Source organism: Rhyacophila brunnea, unplaced genomic scaffold (genome assembly GCF_057557595.1).
Source record: "Rhyacophila brunnea isolate RB1 unplaced genomic scaffold, BYU_Rbru_1.0 scaffold_2, whole genome shotgun sequence".
Classification (NCBI taxonomy): Eukaryota; Metazoa; Arthropoda; class Insecta; order Trichoptera; family Rhyacophilidae; genus Rhyacophila; species Rhyacophila brunnea.
In genome coordinates, this window is record NW_028232859.1 from 58,115,616 (window position 1) to 58,135,959 (window position 20,344).

At 35.8% G+C, this 20,344-nt stretch overlaps 1 protein-coding gene across 5 annotated transcripts in view; it reads left to right on the plus strand.

Moving 5' to 3' along the window:
• The window catches only part of krz (beta-arrestin protein kurtz), a 393,216-nt gene that overhangs the window by 161,320 nt on the left and 211,552 nt on the right, over positions 1 to 20,344 (plus strand). Inside the window, exon 1 of one of the 5 annotated variants that reach the window (XM_085946995.1) lies at positions 1,240 to 1,301. The exons of the other annotated variants lie outside the window; for them this stretch is intronic. The gene's annotated coding sequence lies outside the window, so the exon portion shown is untranslated. Of the gene's footprint in view, positions 1 to 1,239; positions 1,302 to 20,344 lie in introns of those variants that run through there. 5 annotated transcript variants of the gene reach the window in all.

The window sequence follows — 20,344 nt, forward strand, 5'->3', positions numbered from 1 at the left end:
CGAATATTGACCTCAAAGAAGCCAAAAAACTTAGTAGTACGGAAAGGGAAGGCTTATAAAGTTTTTAACTACAAGGAATGGGAAAAGTTCTTCACGGCAAAAGCCAGCTGAATATATGGGCTTTTCTTTAAGAAAGCACACAAAAGTCGATTTGTTGATACTGTCAGAAGTCAGAAGGATAGCAGAAAGACTTTAAAAGAGGTCATTATAAGCAATGCCTTTTTCCTTTGAAATATTTCATCTGACGCTATGAAATAAGAATGTAAAGCTAGTTGAATTAAAAGTTTAATGTTATACATTTGAATTTTAAACTAGTTGTGTATGTTAAGTTACTGGTATATAACAGTTACGGTGGCCGCGCCGAGTCGAGCGACGCAGAGTCGTGGGTCCCAGCTTCGTATCCTGGGTCTGGCAAGTATACATATTTATTTATTCATTTATTTAGAAAAAGAGTATTATGGCATTACAGCGATTGGCCAATGCGCCATAATACACAATAAATACAAAATATAAAAACGACTTAATTACAAATAACAACCAATATAACAAGAAAGTATGTGTTTATGTAGACATTAAAGTAAAATAATAAATACAATTATAAATGTAACCTTTTTAACACCTCCACAATTGTTTTTCAATTTGTGTATGAGTTTGATTATGAACCTAATGGGTTGAGTAAGTGGCTGACATCCATTTCTCGTAAAAACAAAGTCTGTTTGTGTCCACCCAGTGGAGGCCAACATGATCTTATTACGATCGGACATTGTCGGAATAAAAATATATATAGATATATATTTACAATGTATTAAATCAGTAATATTAAAATTTTGATAATAATGATTTATGTTAGTAATTATATTTATTATTCACTGTATTTGCGATAACCATTCATTCATAATTTATTTCGATATCTGTACTTTATTTTGGTATAGAAAAGGGTGAAGGTACCCAAAAAATATTGCATTTATACCGGGGAAAATATCCTACGCCTGATTCTGATAGGAACACTTTCGATTGGCTCGTCGGAAAAGCTAATAAAAGCTCTCTAATGTAATTGTAAATGGAAAATTGTCATTTGGTAGATCGGAAAAGGGAAAAATAGTTAACGAATCTGATTCTAAGTGAAAATTTATCTATCTATTTCAGAATGGCCAACAAGTAGACATACACGAATAACGCAATAATGTCCATTATACTTAACAAGAAATTATGCCCATATCTGGTTTACTTCCGTTGCCTTTCGACTTCCTTGGTGACCAGCAATGACACGTGCAGATTTGTGAAATACATCTGCATTACAGGTAGGTAGGAACCTTCTTCCATAATTTTAAGTTTATCCAAATATTTTCGCCACTCTCGGTTGCGGGTTTTGAAGTTGTCAGGTGTATTTTTACAATGTTTTTCTTAGCTCGTATTCTTATTTGTCCGGTGGTTTTTTGTCCGGTACAAATCTTGCAATCAATTTTTAACTAATTTCCCGACTAGCTAGATATTTGAAACATTTAGAATATATCAGAACACGATGCTTATGCATTCTTTTAATCCAAGCCATCTTTAAGTAGAATTGAATTCATTTTCAGTTAATTCTGTTTTGTATGAAAAGTTATTTCGGAAGAAATCCGTAATCCAATCCACTATTATTGGTTGCTAGGGGTCTGGGGTCCTAGCAACTAAATAATTATTAATATATACGTGCATTACTATGGAAATCAATATGAATGTCAAAATGGCATTTCAGTATTATTTCTATTAAGTACATTTTTTTTATCGTTCAAGCTAGTCAAGTCAAGTTTATATTAAACAAAAAAAAATTTAAAAACGTTGTATATAAAAAGTTATTTTTGTCTTGTAATTATTAAGTAGATATATCGGAAATCCTGGTTAAATACTGTTCGTTTGTATAATCATGAAGAAAGTGCCAATTGTTCAACTACTAGGTATTTATAATCAGCATCTCTACCATATCTTATCTTAACATATTTTTAAAAGTTTACATACAAATATATACCTATTTAGATATTTATGCTATAAAATATTAATATTTTTAAGAGATTTTTATATGTAAAAATATTGGTAAATACTTCTGTTTCTCTGGTATTCAATAGGAAATACCGGTATTGGTATTTTCATTCGGTATTGAAATCCCTAATCCCAGTCCAGACGATTTTCAATGTGCGACCTGGCTTAGTCCTTTATATTGATTATATTTTATATCATCACACTATCCCGCCTTTACATTATAATTAATGCGTTAGTATTCAGTATTCTGTTTTCGTATGGAATTGTTCGCTAATTAAGCAATACGTTTTGTCCGACCTCTCATCTTATGGGAGGAGCTTATGGGACCCGAATGAGTCTGTTGAAGAGAACCTCTTAGATATGAAGAAAACAAAAGTGACAGGTGAAATTAAGCTCGCTTATCCGCACACGCGTAACTTCCTTGGGAGATATTAATTTCTTTGTTCAATACAATGCTTATTAATTATTATATACTAAGATAGAAACGCCGGAACAAAGCAATCTTTTTGATGTTATATTAAAATCGACAGTCTGTATTGAACAATATTAGAAATGTATATGTATTATGTTACGTCAGTATTCCCCAAAGTGTGGGACATAAGAAAACACAAGAGGCGCTGGACGGCATTAGGGTACTAGGCATAAAGCCCATTGACGCAGCGGGTGCGGCGCTCGCGCAAAATTTCTACAAGTGGCGCGTAAATCATCGAAAATACAACGTAATCAAATACGCCAGCGCACACTGGACTTGACGATGCCTTGTGCCCCGCCTGCCGCATGAGTCACCGTTTTTCGCTTCTCGGCGATACGATTTAATGAAAATACAAAGAAGTCCATTCATTGAACACGGCTACCAAAATCACGCTGCTCGAGGCGTCGTCGATCGACGGGCGAGAAGCAATTATTTAATAACAGAGATCTCTTTGTTTAATTTTATTCCGTGTCCTATATTTCGCTGGTTGAATAATGTCGTCGTAAATATTAATTACAAGCCCCGAAATAATATAATATTTTTATTGCTTTGTTATGAGAGACGCTGTAATAATAATTATTTTGTGCTGTTTGGGCCGCTTATTACATAGGTGAAGGGTAATGCGCGGCAAGAGACGTGTGATTATGGTTATGAATAAACGCTTCATATGCCGACTTCGCCCGCTCGACGCGTTCTATGGGCACTATCGCCTAGACTTACAAATCAATCAAACCTCCCACCTTCGTCTGTGTATGTATTTCATCATTTTCTGTATTGGGGTTACGCGATTTTATGAACATTCTTTAATATGTGTAATTTTGTGGATTTTAAGTGGTCCAACTTTCTGCTTGTATATGAACAGACATCGCATTTAAATTGTATTTCGTCATTAGGTATGTGTTTTAAATGTTTGTAAATATTGTACATACATAACACTTCTGAGAAATATATTATAACCAATAGAAAAAATCTTTTTGAAAAAAGAATCGGACCTGCATCTCTCAGGAATCGGGCCCATGCACATGGAACCACTATGCTAAAGGATTCATATTTAATTGTGTCAAATTTTAACTAAAGGCTTTTAATACTCACTGAAGCGTCCTTCCAAATTGAGCTACTGTTGGCGATCGGCTTTCGTATTTTAAATCAATGTAGGTATTACTTTTATTACTAACCGACGTCACGGATAACTCCAAGATTTTTTGTTGTAAATTACTTGAACTTGCTAATAATTTTTAATTACTATTTTTTTTATTCACCGAACAATTCACAAGATTTAAGAATGTAACATTCTAATTATTGAACATAATTAGGTACATAAAAGATTTTTTCTATCGGTTATACTATATTTTCTCAGAAGTGTTTTCAAAATTATGTATGTTAAATAATTGGAATGTTGTATTCTTAAATCTTGTGAATTATTCGTTGAATAAAATAGTTTGTAAATATGTTCTTCTTGTATAAGAACAAACATCATAGATTTTTTTATCAATATATATTGTCAAATTTCAATTATTCTTTTTGATAAATTAAGGTGGTACATGCTGACATTTATATAATGAGGGTAGTAGTCCATAAAAGTTCGGAAAACTTTATTAAATGGATCTTACTTTTCGCTCGTTGTGTTTAATATTCAGGCGTTACTTTCCGTTACCTATATTTAATTCATATAAATCTTTAGTGGCGCTACTCAGGTGTAGGTGGATGGAACATTAACAGCTTTAAATATACTTCTACAATCTAGTGTCTATTATTTTTTATCCATACGATTCCCAAGCTGTCACGTCTATTTGCGTACCATCATGCTAGCATGTTAAGTCATTCTGATGCACTGAACATTGGTAACTTTGATAAATCTACTGAGCCCTAGGTTCATCAAAAAGAATTCATGGCGGCCCTCGTAGTCCAATGCGTACAGCTCTGGCTCCGGGTCCGATTCCCGGTGATGTCACAAATCACAATACAGTTATGTAATTTTCTCAAAGCCCGGGTGAAATTGTGACTTTTCACTGATACTTATAGAGTTGTATTTACTACTGTCATTGACTTGTTATAGTCTTAAAAAGCAAGAAAGGGATGATTGTGTCGTCTTCGCAGACTTGGGTAAATCTTCCACCCTCGAATACATATAGCTACTTGGGGATCACTTATTTATTGCTCGTTAATATTGAAGTGTTTTCCCTTGTATATTACACTCACATATATATTTTTCTCATTGATTGCGTTGTACATATAATATATTGTTTGGCTTCCGGTGTTTTTAATAATATACTAATATGTAAGAAATATATAATAAGTTGTAATATATACTAACTTCCTAGATGCTGTCATTATAACATATCTCTAGTTTTGTGTATTGATTTTTATTGAATTGGACGTAGTCTTCGAAAAGCCTGTTTGGCATGTATTTTTATACATAAATACACAAACCCTTCCTCGCATTGATCTGAAATATTCTTCGTAGGTAAGTATCTAAATATGCTACGTATATATTTTCAAACGGTTAGTACATGTGTCTGTGTCCCATGCGTTAAGACCCGTTTCAGACGGGACACCGGTTTCGCGCTCTACATAATATAGGAGGCCTTTGTATTCGAATAAAGGGGCATTTGTATTATATTTATGAACGTCCCAGAGCTAATGAGTCAACGCATAATTTCGCGTTAATTAGAACATAAAACTGGCTGCGGTAATAAAAACAAGTGTATTGGCGGCTTGAGAATGTAGCGGCCGACGGAAAAGTGTACCGGACACGCGTTGACTCATTAGCTCGGGGGCGTTCATAAACATAGTACAAAGGCCCCTGTATTTGAATACAAAGGTCTCCTTATTATATACGAGCACGACACTGGTGTCCCGTCTGAAACGGGCCTAACGGTGTTATCACTAAACTTATCTCAAATAACTAATAATATAATACTATATATATTATTTAATTTTAACCATTCTTTATTATTTTGTCATCTGACCTGAGGAAATGAACTCATATTGTTTGGTAGATGCGGTCAGAGATTCTGTATATTTAGTAATTACACCTTTGTCTGCGGATCGTGTTTCTTTTTGGCGTCGTTTTTAGGAACCCTTGACTTTTCAACATTTCTTCCATCGCGTGCGTTGTTATAAGTTATAAGTTATAACACTTATAACAACATAATAATAAAACGTTATACTAGGTGGCTAAATAGAAAACATGATACCTATATTTTTTGTGTGCGTGAATAAATAAACTGTTTGCCATAATACTACATTATTCGATAAGCAGTAAGTAGGCTCGGGAGTAGTTTTCCGTCATGCCCGCATAGGCCCAGACGCCCTAGACAAATCTATTACTGTCATTACAACCCCCAGCCGCGTCTCTCTTGTGGTTTCCCTCCTTCAGAACTACCCCATTACAAGAAGTTCCCGCTGGTTTCTTAAACATTTGCAACAAGTGGAAGAAATAAATCAAATCGTCACTACTTCCGCTAAATGATTCCATTTATTTTTTTGAGATCTTGGGCTTTGGTTCTAATTAATGAAGGTGCCTACGTATTAATATAGTTTGTGTATTACATTTTATTGTTATAATACGCGCGCGAGATACATATTGTTTAGTAATTCAGCGTCTATGAAGAAATTTTATGGACTGTTAAGTGTTGTTAAGTATTTCTCTTTGTCGGTCGTTACTAGTGGCTGCACGACAATACGCATGACCTTGCACTATTCATTGCGTAAATTACAGTACAATTGTACATTATCAAGAATTGACACCAAGTCATCACTTAATCTCTTGGTTTACTCTATAATGTGATGTAGGATGTCGACCATGGCCATGGGGGGGGGTGACAGGGCTCTAGCCTGGGTGCCCGGCGTAGCGAGTCGACAAGATAAACACACGTCACAAATTTGCTCTAATAGTAAAAAAAAAGTCGAATGCGGCGCTATTTTCTTTCCATAATGTTATTTAAAATTATGTGATTGTACGATACAATTTACAATTGTGTGTCGATACTCGGCAACTCCATAATTCAAATGGATGTATTAAAATATACAAAAAAAAACACTAAATATACACATTAATTTTACCGCGTACCTACACCATTTAGAAAACGCTACTGTAGAGCGTCTCACTGCCTTTATCCTTAACGATAGGTAGGGGGGCCCGCCAAAGATACTAGCCTGGGAGCCCGCTTCAGGGTGTGGGGGCCGTGATGTTGACTGTCTCACGGAGCGGTTTAGTAAAAGATTTGTTTTACGAGAAATTGATGTTGGCCACTTGGTCAAGTTATTACGTCCATGCTCCGAGTCATAGCACACATTGAAAAAATGACATGCTCCAGACCTGGATTCGAACACGAGACCCTCGACTTTGAAAACCGACACGTTAATGCGTGGTAAATAGTTCACATAACTAAGTTATTTAAAAAAAAATATGGAAACTAATCTAATTCACTATTGTTAATCCCTACATGTAGAGATCAAGAAATTTGGAGGTTTGTTAATCCTATATACATACTATTATATTTGTTGTCAGAGTAGGTGGGTATATCAGTGGCGAAGGGTGGAGGTAGGCTGTTAAGATCCGACATAAATAGTGCACATTAAACTTTGTCAGTCAGTCGTATTTCTTTTTATTGAACTAAGACTACAATAATTTACAGATGGTGTTGATTAGTTTTTTTTAAATCAATTAAACCATGCCTAAGCCAAACCATAATACTTTTGGTATACTTTGGGGCTTGGGCGATATGACAAAATTGTGCACACTTTTTCATTCATACTTTTAGTTTTCGTTGGATTACGAATATATTGTTTGTTCATTTTTTTTAATTCATTAGGCACTGCCTAAACCAAACTATAATAGATAAAAATATATTTCTATTCTGTAAAATATCCAAAGTTATGTATGATTTTATTGCATATTTTTTGATATTTTATAGATAAACGAATATTTTTTAAGTATTATGTACTATGGCTTGGATTAGGTAGGGTTTGATTGAATTTTAAAAACTAACGAACGCTATTCAAACTAAACAATGTATAAGATTTTTAGTTCAATGAAAACAAATAAACATGGCTGACAAAATTTTGTGTGCACTATTTGTGTCGCATATTTACAGCCTAATTCCACCCTTCGCCACTAGTGAATATCTACTTTAATTTTGTTATCATAATCACAATCGATAACAATAATATTAGGGGAGTTGATTATGTACTATTTTAATATGTAAACTGGTAAACTATATGCTTGCACTATCTTCACTTTGAAAAGTTTTTTTAGGATGATTTGTGATAAGACTGAAAACAAAAACTTTGTACAAATCGCGGGTCGAATTTGCCGCGTTCAAAAACAGCTGTTCGCTTTTTATCATCTCGCGGCAATATTTGAGATCTCTCCGGGCAGCCCCCGCGTTCTCCACTTTCCCGACAAATGGCGGGAGCGCTTTTTTAACAGCCCTGAGTGCCGTAATTTAATTTGCGGGGGCGGTGGAGACGACGATCGCTGGCGGGGTGTTGTTTTGATGGCCTGCCTAGATGCAAAAACTCAATAGACTTCTCTCACTGCGGCTAACGTCGTTTGGCGGCATGGAAAAACAACTCCGCTAATGCAGAAATAACACCCCGATGATAATATTTTAGCTTGGAAAGAGGGCAGTCTGATTTTTTGAATTACTAATATTCATAAATTGGAGAGAGAATCGTTAAAAAATGAAGACGCCAGACAGGACTCGATCCTGTCTGGCGTCCGTCTATCTTGATTCCGGCCAATGTGTTTTACCAATTGAAGGGTTAAAAGTCTATAGGGTCTAAGTGCCAAAAATGTGAAACTGAGATATAACAAAAAAAAGGAATTAAACCATACACTTACTTACATTTTTATTTTCACAAAGTTACAGAAGAACATCAGTATAATATGATAAGTTTACATAATTTTAAAGATGAAACAAACAAAGAAAGAAAAAAATATTTAAACTTGGACAATATTGAAACGTTCTATGTAGAGTGGTAGTGTCATATTATTTTATAACATGACACACGATTTTTGAGGATGGCAACTAAACAAAACATCGACAGGATCACGCCGGATAGTTTGTACGGAGTTCGCCAAACTATTTCCGGCGCTAACGAAAAAGCGGCAGGAGAACGAAAAAGGCGAAGCGGCAAGTCTCTCAGTTTTTAGCCTTTAAGCGAAGCAGACGTGTTTCTCGAGTTCCAAGTCCCGGGAACCGGGGCACATGGCCTTGATGTCCTGACGTTTTGGAGACGTTGATGAAGGCCCACTGAAGGACGTCCCCAACAGGCCAGGAGATCGAAGGTACCCCCCATGGACCCGGCACGTTCAAGGACCGCGATGGAAACTGAAGAGCTTATTTTTAGTATTTGGTATTGATTTTTGTTCTTTTATGTTACGGTCCATCGAACTAGCTTTTTTATTTTAATTCTAACTTTGTCTGAACATTATATTGTGTTAGGCGCTCGTAAGTCACTTGATAAATAATTATACAACTTTATACAATGTCGCCCGCAAGTTAAACTCATTTATTAATTATACATTTGTTGAAATTTCTCTACTTGCTTTTTATTTAATTATCCTTATCACTATTGTCTCTATGCATCATCATAGAGTGGCGCTCAAACCGAGATTTTTATTAATACTTCCATATTTATTATGCCTTTTTATTAACCTAGGAACATCACACGAATGAGCGAAGTAACCGGACAGATAACAGAGGTCTAAAGAGGTAATTGTCAATCTACCTACGACCCTGCTTCCTATTTCCCCGAGTCTCATGCTATCCCCATCCTATCCCATATCCACTCCTCTTTTCCCTACGTGACAATCTGATCAATTGTCACAATTCCCACCTATTCCTATCCATCCCCCTGTCAAAACCTAAATGTGACAGTAGGTAGGAGAACATATTTATAATCCGCCCATATTTCAATGTATTTGTGTGACAAAAATGGTAGAGTTAGGAACTTAGACACTTCAGAATATCATTAGGCTTGGCATAAAGATTGTATTGAAGTAAAAAACTTGTTATATGATTTTTTGGCACTTAGACCCTATATACTTTCAACACTTCAATTTAGTTCACCCTATTCAACGCGTGCGTACTACCTGTGCCCTGTATGGCTGTGGAACATGGCATCTTACTAAGCTTCAAAGGTCTCAGCTATTGAGCTTTGAGAATCGAGGTCTCCGCTGAATTGTAGTGGTACATTAGTACGACCGCGTTACAAACACTCGAGTTCATGAGCAGACACAGCAGCCCTCGACGATTCAGGTAATCACGAAGGGACGTTTTACGTGACTAGGACATGTGTTCCGAATGCCGCCAGAGAGTGCGACACTTCTTACCCCTGTGGCACAGCCTCAAGGCCCTCACACCGCAGCGGTGCTACAAAAGCGATCTACGTGCTGCAGGTCTGGTATGACGGGAGGCGCGAGACTATGAAGTGGGCCGAGGGAAGTGGCGCGAACTTGTGCTTGCCCTATGCCGCAGTGTTGGGGCGTGACAGGGTGAAAAAAGAGAATAAAATACTAAAAAAATACTAGAATTGACTAATATGCAACTGAAGCGCTTTACAAAGTTCGCCAGTATTGGCGACTGGGTTTTTGTGGTTTAAGTTAAGGTACAAATAATTGGTAAGGTCAGTTGGTCAGGAATTTCTGCTAATATTAGTCTTGGTACCTTAGCCACCATCTTTATTGGCTTCAAAATATAAAATGCCAAGTTTGACTTCAAATTAGTATTCCAAACTGTAAATAAACCGAATTAGACCGTAATTATATAAAATTTAAATTTTCTCCGCAATTTTCGAATGCAGGAGTTCTTGGGTAAACTTTGAATCCGCTCAATATTTTAACAAATGGCCCTTACTTCCTATTCATCATGCAAAAGTTCATGTTTTAAAAGTGTACAATTATTTAGCTATGCCGCTAATATTAAAATAATAATAGTTGTCATGGTTACATATTTTACCTAAATATTATTATTTTGCATTAGTAATTCAGTCCTTTATGTCGAAATTTACTTAGACATCTCAATTAAAAATAAGGGTAGGTATGCACTTTATGCCGATTATTCTGCCAGTGGGTAACGATTTACAGATTTCGTTTGTTCTCACTTTTTAATAGACTTATAGACAAAAAAGAGTTAATTGACTATTCCATTTTTTTTTTGTTCCAATCTCTTTTTCCTCTGTGAAACAATCGAATCGCAACGAAAGGGTGCGCATTCCGTACGAATTGTCGAAATCGAAAATTCGTACGAATTTCCTCTGAAAGAGATTGAAATTATTCGAGAACTAATATCATTTCACGTATGCATCGCTTTGTTACGGGAACCTCTTTGATCCTTTGAAATAAAATCGTTCGCCTGTAAAAACATCTTCGTCGGATTCCAGATATGTCTTGAATTTAGTGAAATATTTGAAATAAGACTATATTATAAGAGAATATGAAAATCGATCAAAAATATGCATTGGTACTAGAATGCTTTTGTACGACATAATCTCTTCAATATTCTTCTGTTCGCAAGAGGTTTATTGCAAGTTGGCTTGTCTCGATCTTTTTTACGGAAGCTTTAAAAAGCTATGAGAGTAATATAAAGCTTTGAATTATGTTGTAATCCTTTATTGAAAAATTCCTCAAAATAAGAAAAATATTCGCAAATATAAGGACGTCACTATAAAAATTTGCCGTAACTAAATTAAATATTTTTATTACCTCGATTTAAATATACAATGACGATAGGTCGATAGCAGTTTGTTGACGGACATTTGAAACACCATAATGCATCTCGCACATTAGATAAAACTACACACACTAATTTATTATTGTTTTTTTGAGGCGACTAGAGAGGGTAGGGTTAACACGCACGGAAAATATTCTTCTTTCTCATTTGTATCAATCATGGACAACAATGAAATGAATAATATATTTAATACATATACAAAAAACGTGCAAAACCATACTTAAACATGCCAATACAAATTACAATCAATTAATTTAATCACCTTAACTATTGACTTTGCAATGCTGGCACACATGTATACCTATCTATATTTGTATTTGAATTCCCAGGAAGATCCCTATTTCGGTTTTGCCTTCCTTTATTTACCTAGTAAATAAAATTTCTTTGTAACAAGTTATGACGAGATTGCTCGCATTACCAAACTGGCTTTTGGGGCACATTCGAGCGCCTGAATAGTCGGAAATCAGCATGTAGTGCAGGGATGGCGAACCTTTTTACGAACGCGTGCCAAAATTTCCCAAAAAATATTCTTTGACTGTCTAACGTGCCAACCAGTTTTTCATGGGGAAAAAATGAAAGAAGTAGTTTATAAGAGATCTGCTAAAAAAAAAAAAAATTACAATTATTGAGTACTTGAGGTATCTTTCATCGTGTTTTTAGCGGAAGACATATCTTTTATTCTTTCGTTTTCAAAATTTTCAAAGAGATCGTGGTACGATTTTAATTATGCTACTTTCATATATTTTCCATCAGCGAACGGTTTTCCATTTTTAGCGATTATGTTTGTTGTAAAATAACAAGTAGCTATTAAATTTCGTAAGGTTTGTTGATTGAATATTTTTATGTTTTAATCGTTCTGTTACGTCCCCAAAAAGCGGAGTAGTTTAAGTAAGATAGTTAATCACTTTCACTAGTACTTTTAGGTTTCGTAATATACGAATTTAAATAGTCTTTATACTTGTAAGGTATTATTTGCTATTTTATTATTATTATACAGAGGACTATGAAAAAGAACTCTGTTAAAGTATCTTTTGATTTGTCAGGAATAGCGAAAGAGGGCGGAAATAATCACAGGAGATATCAAATTGAAAGATAAGAACTTCTGATAGATGTTCGATTTATTAAACGGTGAAGAATTACAGTAATACAGATTTATTACAACTGACAGAAAGCCAGCTTACAATGTGTGAGGTACAATGGTCGACAGGGAACTAACAAATTAATTACGTGTGCAATCGTTCATATAGAAAATGAATAATGTTCTAGATGTTTCTAATTATCAAACACAAATAACATATTTTATTGTTTTGTGGTTTTCTAGAATTAATTAGAATAAATGAATCAATATTTAAATTGACAATATTATTGATATCAGAGGATGCTATTGTTATCAGCGGAAGTTGCGGTTTCTCTAATTAGAATCAATCTCTTATCTACGTATCGATCTAATGCATAACAGTTCGATCAATAAAATCTTCAAGCCTAAGAACCGACCTTGCAATTATATCTTTACATTAAACGTAATGCTTATTCTTGAAGAGTATTTGCCTCAAATTTTTTATACAATACGATCTGTCATTTATGCATGCATTTCGTCGATTGGTAAATATTATGGGTAAAAATAATATTAAAAACCGAAGAAAATCCGTATGGCCATAACGTCATTATATTTTTAAATATTGTATAAGTACCTACATATAAATTTATTTGTAAAAAAAAATTGAAAAAAAATCATTTTTTTAAATTATTGTAGGTAGTTTTTTTCTCTTTAAAATAAAACATTCGCGTGCCATAGGTTCGCCATCCCTGATATAATGGCACCACGGTAAAAGCGGGTAGCAGTGACTGTAGTGGTATTGTTTGCTAGCATTGCAACAGGCATTGCAGCAAACCGTTCTAATGCACCTGCGAATCGCCTATGCTACCACTGTACACTGATTTACCTATACCTGTAGTCAGGCGCGCATACAAGAACAAAAGAATACGAATTATTTAGGTAACATAAATGTTACTTCTTCATAATTAGGACCTCTCAACCGATGATCGTGACTGGAATGATTTGGCTTTCAAACTTATCCTCTTTTATCCTCACTCGTTTACGCATTGTACGAGATGTAATGTTTGCGGCAGCGGAAGATCTGTGACATTCAAAAATTGATGCAACCATCTGGGGCATCCAGTGTATGCTTTAAAATTCGAACGCAACATGTACAAGTAGACAAGACAGAGTGGACGACACAAATGGACCACTTGTAACATAGCCGCGTTGAAAATGCGCAGTGTCTGGGTATGGGGAATGTACCTGGACAAGACGCGATAAGCAGTAGACGGGATTAATACTCCGGCCTCTCCCACCACCTTAAAAAATCTATTATAAATTCTTATTGATATTTTTTGAAAAGGACCCCCCCCCGTATTTTGTGTTCGCGCCTGCTTGTCGTGTGTATGTCGAGGACCGGGTTGCTAAAATAATTTTAATGGAACACTAAAAAGCACGCGTTTTCAGCGCAATGTTATTACGCGTTTCCCATATTGGTCCGCACTTCCCCCACTCTTGTCGCTTTGTCGTTGTTTATTTTTTGTGTGTGTGAATTTAAAATGTTATCAATAGATTGTCGCCTGATAAAAGGACACTTTGGCTTTTATCAAGATGGAAGTGCTCGCCGCATTTGCTAAGCGATTTCGAACAAGATGTTTTCGACATTTCACTAATGGGCTTTATGTTTGTGCTGTAAGTTGCTTTAGGTAGACGTGTCAACATCCCCCCGATCCCCAATCAATTTAACATGAATTTGATTGTAGCCCTTAATAACGACGCGGGTGTTTCAAGCGATGTTTTTCTACTTCATAGGTATATTATTTCAATTATAATTGAAATGATTTTTCGACTGTATCTTTGGAATGTTTTTAGCAAAAAAAAAGTACCTACCTACGCCCTCCATTGTATTTATAAATATTTCTATTATCAAAAAGTTGACAAATTGGAAAAAGTCGTGATTTTAACGTATTAAAATTTGTATACATACTTAATTTGATTTTTTCATGTCGAATAGAGCAATTTTAATGCAGACATCATACCAAAGTTCAAATAATTGATGCACAGTATACTCCCGATTATCCGAGCTAACGGCGGGGAGAGGCGGCACGGATAAACGATTAACACCGATAATCTGAACCACCTATAGTTTTTTTTTCTTTTGAAAATACTACATATACATTCATTCTAAAGCAGACAATTATTTTAACATGTTTAATACTCATTATTTATTTAGAACATCTGTGCTTTTGGTTTGCTTGCAGGAATATTTTAATGATTTTCTAATATGAGTTCGAATTTTCCTAAGAGCTATTATATCGTTGTATACATCATATTATATCGTGCACGGATAATCCGCAAACTGGATAATCGGAAGTTTACTGTACATGCAAATGATATTAAGTTATATTGATTTAAATTACAAAAAAATACATTTCAATTACTTAGGTAGATTACTTATAAATTTTTCAAAAACTATTTTGTCGCCTTGCAAAGTTTCCAGGCTATATTTTAATGACTTTAAAATACTCACATTTTATGTACTTAGTACTTTTCTAAATTTTAAATATATTTTTTTAATTCAAAATAATACTTACGTTAAAACTATGATTTAAAAAAAAATAGTTTTGTCACCTTATCAACCCACGTTTTAATGATATAAATATTCATCAAATACGATCCAGATAGTAGAGGGTTTTATTGAATATGGATTTAGTTTATTTTTCAGCTTGTTAGTTGAATTTTTTTAGTATTTTTAGTACGTGATTATTTGTAGTTTTCAAATTGGTTTGCAGAGGTCACCACGGTCACCCTTAAACACGGCGTTTAGATCTTACGAATGAAGCACATTTAATGTAGCTCGATTTAAACAATTTTATATTCTTATTCTTATCACTAGAATGTAATGTTACATAGTTGGTACTGTGTAAGAAAACCTTTTCACAGACAGTAATAAAGACAGCCGTAAGCCCCGAGGCAGACATCTCCGCCTTGAGTGTCGTATGCCTTGTCCCGTATATTATTTCGTTCCCGTTTTGTGCTGAGCGGGCTTTCTTTAATTACATTAATTAATATGACAAAGCCCCAGAGTGCACGTCTTGTTCACAAAGATACTAACTACAGCGGTTGGCTTGTCTGCTACACTCGTAGCGGCAACGAAGTAGGACAGCATTTTTGGAACTGAGAAACAATGTCGTTTATTTCTGAAACACTTATTAACCCGATGCAGACAATCGGCGCCAACATGGTGTCTCCGTGTAGCAGGTTGCAGTAAAGTGTGATAATCGATTATGTATTACCTGTAATCGAAAAACTTGTTGACTAAAATCACCCAAAGCAAGATGTAGCTATCAGTATATGACGCAGTACATGCGTATAAATGACAGTGGCGAAGGATGGAGGTAGGCTTGAAGATCCGCCATAAATGGTGCACACTAAACTTTGTCAGTCATACGTATTTGTTTTCATTGAAATAATACTACAATTTACAGATTGTGTTAGTTAGTTTTTAAAATTCAATTAAACCCTGCGAAACGAAGCCATAATAAACAAAAGTCAAAAAATACTCGTATATCTATAAAATATCTAAAATTATATTATATAAATTATACATAACTTTGGATATTTTATAGATAGAATAATATTGGTACTGTTCAGTTATACCGGAGGCAGCGGAAAACGCATTTTGAAAATAGCCGATAAACTGGATTATTTGTAAGGTTAACCTAACCAAACCAAACCTAACCTAACCTAACCTAACCTAACCTAACCTAACCCAACCTAACCGAACCTAAACTAACCCAAACTAACAAATAATCCAGTTCATCGGCTATTTTCAAAATGCGTTTTCCGCTGCCTCCGGTATAACCGAACAGTACCATAATATTTTATATATTATGGTTTGGTATAGGTAGGGTTTAATTGATTTAAAAAAACTAATCAACACCATCTGTACATTGTAGTCGTAGTTCAATAAAAACAAATACGTATGACTTACAAAGTTAAATGTGCACTATTTATGTCGGATCTTAACAGCCTACCTCCAACCTTCGCTGCTGGTATATGAACTAATTAATATATATCTAGATATATTTTTCGAAAACTGTATGGATAGCAGTGGTGGTTTTCTATGACGCAAGTGAGGCAGTCGCTTCGTCAAAAAATATCAACATCTTTAAAAGCAGAAATAATCCGTGTAATATAACTATTACAGCTGTTTACAGCAAAATGCTTGCAAAGGTTCCTTCAAACCTGTCACTGCCTCAAGGAATCTCCAAATTATCAGCGCCCCGGGCCTCCGCGTACCAAAAACTGTCATTGATGATTAGTTAGAATAACTCTTCTTTAAAATTTCTAAGTTGCTTTGTGATTTAGTGCGTGGGTGGAATATGAGCTGTTAAACATAAAATGTCCATCCTTCTGAACGTTTTGAAAAGTATTATATTACGAGGGTGGGTCAATAAGTCCTTAGAAAAGCCGACAGGTGGCGCGACTAGTACTGCAAGCGGTTTGTTTTCATGCAGCGGCACTACCGATTCAGTATGCTGCGAAGTTTCAATCAGATTGGTCGGGTTGTTGTGTGTTTCTCGTACATTTAAAAAAAAAATTTGCTTGTGGAAAATGGAAAAATGGAAAATGGAGAAAATTGAGTTTAGAGTTGTTATTAAACATTTTAATATAAAAGGGTTAACAGCAAAGGAAATAAAAAATGAGTTGGATTTAGTTCACGGCATATCTGCTCCTTCACTTGCAACTATTTATAACTGGTTAAATGAATTTAAACGTGGTCGTACATCAACAAAGGATGAACCACGCTCAGGACGTCCTGTAGAGGTGACTACACCAGAAATGATCAATAAAATCCACGATATGGTGTTAAGTGACCGAAGATTAAAGTTGAGTGAGATAATTGAGGTTACAGGGATCTCAAAAGGTAGCGTCATTTCTATTTTACATGACAAATTGGGCATGAAAAATATTTCTGCAAGATGGGTGCCGCGTTTGCTCACAGTCGACAATAAACGCAGTAGGGTGGTGGCCTCTAAAGCCCTGTTGTCGCTCATGCAACGCAATCCGGATGAATTTTTTCGTCGCTTTGTGACTGTAGATGAAACATGGATACACCACTATACTCCCGAGACGAAAGAACAGTCAAAGCAGTGGATTGCGAAGGCAAACCATGTCCAAAGAAGGCGAAAACCGTAAAATCAGCTGGTAAGGTTATGGCTACTGTATTTTGGGATGCACGTGAAATTATTTTCGTTGACTATTTGGAAAAAGGAAAAACAATAACAGGGGATTATTATGCATCTTTATTGGACCAGCTAAAAAACAAAATTGAAGAAAAACGGCCTCATTTAAACAGGAAAAAAAATCCTCTTTCATCAGGACAATGCCCGTGTTCACACATGTTTACGATCAATGGCTAAAATTGAAGAATTGAAGTTCGAATTGGTCGACCACCCACCGTATTCGCCAGATTTAGCCCCCAGTGACTTTTTCCTTTTCCCAAACTTAAAAAAATGGCTAAGTGGACAACGTTTTTTTTCAAATGAAGAAGTCATCGATCGGACAAATGCTTATTTTGAGGACCTTCCGAAAACTTATTTTTCTGACGGTTTAAAAAAAATTGAGAAACGTCTAACCAAGTGTATTGAGCTCCAAGGAAATTGTGTTGAGAAATAAAAAAAAAATAAGGAATTATTGACCCACCCTCGTATATAGCTAATATAATTTTAGTTTATGTTTTTGTACTGCCTTGGCATTAAAAATAAATTTGATTAAAGTCGATTTGTAAAATAATATCCAACAAAGTGGACGACACTCGTCGACTGGAGTAAAATAACACCTGTGCATGTGCATGAATTTACTGCCAGCAATAGCGTGCAAATAAACTTTCGCGACAGTAACTCACAATATCACGCGAATATCATTTTTCAAGTGTAAGCGAGACGCGTTTGTTGTTTTATGCTACGTATTGTGTGCTGCGCGGTGTATGTCGTATATTATTTTGTCACCGCAGCCCTATGTTCTAACTAGTGATATCAAGTCACCCGACGACATGACGTAATTGTGACGTCAGCCAATACACGCTCGAGGCAAGCCACCCAACACACACTGCTCACCATAGATATTATTACGCTGAAACACCTATTTGTGTATGGGGACAATGAATAACGCCAGTATTTGACTAGCGTTATTTTCTCGAATGCTATTATCACTCCGGTAGTACGTCACAATGATGTCATATGACGTCATGTCGACCGGCCGACTACAACTCGTAAGTTCTAACATAAGGCCGTAACGTAACGTAATTTTTATGGTCGCGACAATACGTACATACTACTAGCAGTAAATCCACGCATGTGTATATGGATTATAAATATAGCGGCTAATACACATGCCAGTAACTCGCAAAAGGTATTCAAGTAGCTTTCTTCAACTGAAGGCATAATATCTATCATGTCGCTGCGAGTAGCTTGAATGCGAAGTAATTGCATAGTGCCTGATTTTTCGCGTGCGAGGAGCGCTCGGCGCTAGTCACCTTAAAGCCTTAAAGGCCCAGAAACACACGCATGCTTTTCGCGAGTAGCTCAAATGCGAGATACTCGGATGCTTGATGATTAGTATACACGCGTTAGCCACACGCTCTTCTAATTTCTAATACATATAATATACTACTAACACGCGTTGGTAGGGCTTGCTCAGACATGCTGATGACTCGCGCCACGCGCTCCCCACCTCCATCTATACCGCGTTCGACTTGCACGCGAAAAATCAAACGCCATACGATTAGCTCGCATTCGAGCTACTCGCAGCGACAGGATACACAATATGCTTAAGCCGGATCGCACATCAAAACTCGTCTCGTCTGCAACGTGTCAAGTTATTCACAAAACACACGATGCCAAATGGAGCTCCGCACATTGGTGGAATGCGACTTTTTAGTTTGAAAAAAAAAATTCTAGTGCTGCTAACAACAAATCGCATGCGTCTTGGGCTGCGAGTCTAAACCGCCAGTACGCATACGCACACGCTACGAATTGGTCATTCCTATACCGGCTCGCCGGCCGCCGCATCTTATAATATAAGTATTATATCCACGTTTCGAGAGGTTACTCGCGACTAACGGTAGGCCTTATGTGCGCGGTATTCATAAGCCACATCGGTTGCTAGAAGGTTTGATTTATGGCTGTGCGGCAGACAAGGCGAGTTGAGATGTGGTAGCTGGAATACGGTTGGCTGAAGATAGTTACTCGCATGTATATCGGCAGCTAATACGTTAGTAATCATGCGTGTTATTTTGCCATATTATTGCCAATCGCCAGTACATTGGTACCACACTATTAAATTATATTGCTCGAATACACGATTCACTGATAAAATAGAACCGATTTAAAAATTCCGGGAATAAATAACTATTATTATCCCTATCTTTAATATCTCACGTAAATCTTTTTTACGAGCTATTTATTTTGCAGCAATTGCCACAAGTGCATTTAAGAGGGTCATATCACGGTATGTCTCTGGGATTCGATACTAACTTGTGATGCCATAGGTAGATAGGTGTATATTTCAAGTAAATATGAATGTAAATAATCACATATTATGTTTTTTTATTCAACACTGAATATTTACACGATTTAAGAATGTTAGATTGTTTATTATAGAAACAACATAATGGAGTACCTCAGTTAAAACGTGTTCATATGCATGTTTCTGATGTTTTTTTTTGTATTACCTATCAATTAAACAAGGATTTCTTTCACCCGCAAATAACCTCAAACATTTCAGAAATTACGTATCAGTTTAACATCAAATGTGTACCCAAAGATGTTGGAATTTCTGAAACAGTCCCGAGATCAATGTTGGGATGGAGATTATTTGGACATCTGAATAGCGTAAACTGGGGGGGACATGCTCGTCGAAGGTCAAAATTGAGTTTTTATTGTATTTTCAAACCATGATCCTGGACACTCCTTAAACGTTGTAGATAATCTATTTATATAATTTTGAAGCCTTATTATCCTTTATAGTTATTTTAAACATTTGATGACTGCACAAAGTATTTTTGAT